Source organism: Mandrillus leucophaeus, unplaced genomic scaffold, assembly GCF_000951045.1.
Source record: "Mandrillus leucophaeus isolate KB7577 unplaced genomic scaffold, Mleu.le_1.0 Scaffold86, whole genome shotgun sequence".
Classification (NCBI taxonomy): domain Eukaryota; kingdom Metazoa; phylum Chordata; class Mammalia; order Primates; family Cercopithecidae; genus Mandrillus; species Mandrillus leucophaeus.
This window is the reverse complement of record NW_012109363.1, coordinates 2,764,705-2,770,030: the sequence shown is the minus strand read 5'-3', so window position 1 is coordinate 2,770,030 and position 5,326 is coordinate 2,764,705. Positions and strand designations below refer to the sequence as shown.

The following is a 5,326-nucleotide window of genomic DNA, read 5'->3' as shown; positions in this document are numbered from 1 at the left end:
TTAGATGGGGATGAACAGGGACAGCACATTTTTAGGGGGAAGTTTAGGAGTTCTGTTTTGTACATTGAGGGAGATTGCAAAAAATGACCACAATTTTTTTTCTCATCCCTCTATGCAGGCCTCTTTGCAATGTGGTTTTACTGCTCATGCCATGAAGAGGTGACGGCTATTTCTCCATCTCTTGAATCTGGAAGACTCTTGTGACTTGCTTTGACACAAGAGAATGTGGCAGAGGTGACACTAGGTGACTTTCAAGCCTAAGCCTCAATAGCCTCTACTCCCACTACCTTGGAAAGCTTCTAGAGGATGCGAGACCAAATAGAGCGGAGATGAGTTGTTCCAGTGAGACCCTACGGATCAGCCAGGCAACAGCCAGCAGCAACCACTAGATCTGGGAATGAGCCATCCTAGACCATCCAGCCCCAGGTGAGTTTCCAGTGAAATCACACTGTTCATCTACCTTCGCAACTTCTTTTTACCTCATTCAGTATTATGTTTTTAAGATGTATCTGTAAATAAAGAGATCCACTTCAGTAATTTTTAACTACCAAGTAGAATCCCATTATGTTGCATATTCATTCCCCTACAAAAGGGATGGCCATCCTTGCATATGTGCACATTTATAAGTTTCTTAAGATACATACCAAGAAATGGAAGTGCTGAGTCCAAGAGGATGCTCATTATTCAACTGTATGAGGTGTTGCCAAATTCTTCTCCAAAGTGGTTCTTTCAGTTCACCCACCCACCAGCAAAGGATGAAAGTTCTTTTTTCCATACATCTTCCCTAACACTTTGTGTAATTAGACTTTCATTTTCCCAATCTTACAGGAATAAAATCGTTCTCACTGTTATTCTAATTTTCTTATTCCAGATTGTTGTGAGGTTGAGAATAATTTTATAAATGTATTAGCCATTAGGGATTCCTCTTCCTGTCATGCCTCTTCATGTCATTTGTCTATTTTTCTATTAGATTTTTTTGCTTTGCCTTTTCTATTTTTAGTCATTCTCTGTGGATCCTAGGAATATGGATTACAAATTTCTTCTCCTGATCAGTGGATTTTCTTTCTTTGCACTTTATTTATGATGTCCTTTGTTGAAGACATTTAAATTTTAATATAGCCTAATTTATTCTTTTTGCCATTATAGTCAAATCTTTTTTCTTTTTGCATGCACAAAATTTACTAAAGGCATTTTGTTTTTTGTTTATAGTCGAATCTTTTCTGTTTTGATCTACCTGAAGTTAAAGATTTTCTCTATTTTCTCCTACATGGTTTAGAGTTTGCTTTTCACATTTAAGTATTTAATCCATTTATAGTTTCCTTTTGTGTAGGATATAAGGATCTGGTTTTATAGATCCACTTACAACCAATGTTTCAACACTATTATTGACTAATTCATCCTTTTCCATTCATTTCGATGTCTCGTCTGTCATATTTCAAGTGTCCACTTATGAGTAGTCAATATCAATTGACTAGAAACCGTGTGTCAATATCAATACTGTTCCAATAACCATAGCTTTACAGCAAGTCTTGATACTTGATAGAGTAAGTTCTCCTCCATTTCCTCCCTCTTGTTTATTTTTAGTCTTTTATTCTTCAATAGGATTTATAATCAGCTTGTCAAGTTTGAAACCTGTACTAGTTTCCTAGAATGGCTGCAACAAAGCGTCGCAAACTGGGTGGCTTAAAAACTACAGAAATTTGGCTAGACAAGGCAGTTGAGGAGGAGGGGGTGCTTGAGGCGGGGCTGGCCCAGTGTGCACTCCTCACCTTGGGGATGTTATGGCTCGTGGAACAGCTGCTTTTGGAAGACTATTGCCCAGAAGAAAAGATGTTTGATTTTCATAAGCCAAAGATGTACCAGCATATAGGGGGCTGCTGTATCTACAAAGCTAAGTCCTCCAGTTCTTGATTCACTGACAGTAAATGCTATGAAAAGGACTTCCAGAGCCATTTTGGATTATGAGACTTATTCAGGAGACATCTGCAATGCCTGTGTCCTGCTTGTAAAATGATGGAAGGAGGTGCCAGCAGGATTTAAAAAAAAAAAAAAACTAGAGTTATGTGGTAGTTACAAGGCCTGGACCCAGTATAAAGAGTGCATTGAAACCAAAGAAAGCGAAAACTCTATCTGGGAACAGGATAAAAAGCATCCAGATCAGTAAACTGCAGAAGAAATTTGAACGTCATAATTCTGATGCTCACAATACCACCTCAAATGCGTCCCCAGCTCAATCTCCTTGTAACAGTAACCAGTTAGATGACAGCTCAGATAGAGAGGTGGTTTCTGGTTCTAACAGAATGCCAGTTTTTTTCCTTTTTAGAACTCACATACTGGAAAAGACAGAAGAGACATTGTGGGGTCATCTATAAAGACTGTTTTGGGGAAGTCCTCATCTACACACATCTCTTCAAGCCTTGCTGCAGTCATAAGAAAGAAGCTGGGCCAGGCACTGTGTCTCACGCCCATAATTCCAGCACTTTGAGTGGCCAAGGTGGGCAGATTGCCTAAGGTCAGGAGTTCGAGACCAGCCTGATCAACATGGTGAAACTCCATCTCTTCTAAAAATACAAAAATTAGCCAGGCGTAGTGGTGCACCTGTAATCCCAGCTACTCAGGAGGCTGAGGCAGGAGAATCACTTGAACCCGGGAGGCGGAGGTTGCAGTGAGCTGAGATCATGCCACCTCACTCACTCCAGCCTGGGTGACAGAGTGAGACCCTGTCTCCAAGAAAAAGAAAAAAGCATCTGCTGAGAAGCCAGAAGCCAGAGGAGCAGGGGCCGGAGCCTCTGCCCATCCCCACTCAGGAGTGGAGACTGAGGTTTTCATGTAAAAGGGGAACAAAAAAAAAAAAATCTAAATTTTGAAAAGACCACAAAGCAACAAACTGACCCTCCTATTTTTAACTTGGATACCTGCTATTCTGCCAAAAGACAACGTCTAGAATAGTTTTCAATGGGTTGATTTTCCCTCAGTCCCACCAACTTTGAAGCCAGTGTCTAGCTCACTAAAAAAAGAGTTGTATATAATATTTAAGATGCTGACTATTTCATAGGAAAGCTGAATGCTGCTGTAAAGTACTCTTTCACTCTTTTTTTTTTTTAATCCCCTTCTAATGAATGAAACTAGGGGAGTTTCAGGGGACAAAGATGGAATTTGTTTATGATAAACTGTAGTTTTTAATCTTTCTGTATTGAGAACCAGTGGTTGGGGCATTTTTTAAGATGGCTGACTACACTTGTTTTCCCTTATGATAATAAATTTGTCATAACTCAGTAACATGGACTTGCCCCTAGAGGTAGCTGTTTATAATTTTGAAATATTAAGGTCTTGCCTAGGTTCTGATGATTCAACCTGTACTACTGATTATCAAGCAGGACAGACTGAGCTTTCTGTTGCAAATACCTTGGAGGAGAAAGTAATTTCTCAATATATAGACAGGTAACTTGATGCTATACGTTGCATCCTGTGCTATCTCCCTTCATATTAACATTTGATAAAGATTTTAGTGTACGTGAAACTTCTAAAGCAGAATCAAAGCTTCTCTTGGGGAAATGGCAAGACAGGTGAGACCCTGCAGGAATAGGGCCAAAGCATTACCACATGGTAGAGAACACACCCTATTAAAAATGTTAAACTATCCAAAAAATACAATGTGCAAGTCTTCAGGATGGCACAAAACAAAGGTTAATGCTACCTGGGGCACATTTCTTAGAGGGCTTGCTGAGTTTGTAAATAATCGACTTTTGCTTGTGTTACATGACTTTGATGACTTCATTGAAAGTCTGCACAATTCAGTTTCAGCTCTGGATTACTTCAGTTGACCTTTGTGAAGGCTTTTATCTGTGTAGAGTGAGTGTTTGACTTGTTCCAGCCTATTAGGTTTTTATTTTCTTTCACTCTGTATTAAAAGCAAATTTTACTAAAAGAAAAGAGGTTTGTGTTCATGTTAAGTGGGTTGGTTTTGGTTTGGCTCCTTTTATTCAGGCTTTCTGAACATTGAGATAACCTGAACTTAGAGCTCTTCAATCCTAAAAGCCTCAGGAAAAGCCTCTCACTCGAACCCAAACCAAAGCACTCTTACTGCCTCTTTTCTGAATGTTCAGGAAAAAGTATCACCAGTTCAGTCTTTTCATAATGAGGGAGAAGCACTTGCCTGCCTTGTAGTAACAAGACTCAGTGCTTATTTCTTAACCTGCATTTTAAATATCGGATAGTATAACAATAAGGAGTGAGCCACCTTTTATGGGCACCCTGTAGTTTTATAGTTCTGAATCTAAACATTCTATATTTCCTTCTTTTGGGAAAAACTTACATGCTACAAGCCACCATATGCACAGACTATACAGTGAGCTGGGTCGTCTCTCCCCTAGTCTTTGAGGCAAATTACAAAAGTCCAGCCATTATCATCCTCCTGAGTTATTTTGAAATTTTTTTTGTATATGTTGGCTGCAGTATTAGTGGTAGAATATACTATACTATGGATCATCTCTACTCCTGTATTTATTTGTTTATTACTAGACCTCAGCCACGGTCTTCTTCTTCCTCTTCCACCTCTCTTCGCCTGTGGGATGTACTATATGCAGTCATGCACTTTGTATTAATATATTAGAAATCTACAGACCTATATTGTACTTTTTATGCTGGTGGCTACTTATAATCAAAACTTTTACTACGGAATTGAATAAGTCTAGTCTTCTTATAAACTTTTTTTAAAATACAGAAATTTGTTCTTTCACACTTCTGGAGGCCAGAAGTCCGAAAGGGTGTATCAGCAGGTTGGTTCCTTCCGGGGACCGGGAGCAGGGAATCTGTTCCATGCTTCTCCCTGAGCTTCTGGTGGTTTCTAGCAGTGGTTGGCGTTCTTTGGCTTGTAACTGTATCACTCCAATCTCTGTGTCCATCCTCAAACAGCCAGCATCACCCAGCCTTCTTCCTTGTGTGTGTCTCTGTGTCTTCATGTGGCCTTCCTATAAAGATTAGGGCAAGATCTAATATGATCTCATCTTAACTTAATTACATCTGTGAAGACTCTATGTCCAAATAAGGTCACATTCACAGATCCTGGGAGCTAGGACTTTACCTTCTCTGTTAGGCATATGCCATACAACCCTCAATAAAACCTTTGATTGCAATTACATTGCATTTGGGTGCCAATCAAAACCACAATGGGATACCACCTTACTCCTGCGAGAATGGCCATAATAAAAAAATAATAGATGTTGGTGTGGATGTGGTGAAAAGGGAACACTTCTACACTGCTGGTGGGAATGTAAACTAGTACAATCACTATAGAAAACAGTGTGGAGATTCCTTAAAGAACTAA

At 39.5% G+C, this 5,326-nt stretch overlaps 1 pseudogene; it reads left to right on the top strand.

The window, feature by feature from the left end:
* Window positions 1-1,812: 1,812 nt before the first annotated feature.
* On the top strand, window positions 1,813-2,896 carry LOC105531032 (annotated as a pseudogene).
* The last annotated feature ends 2,430 nt before the right edge of the window (window positions 2,897-5,326 follow it).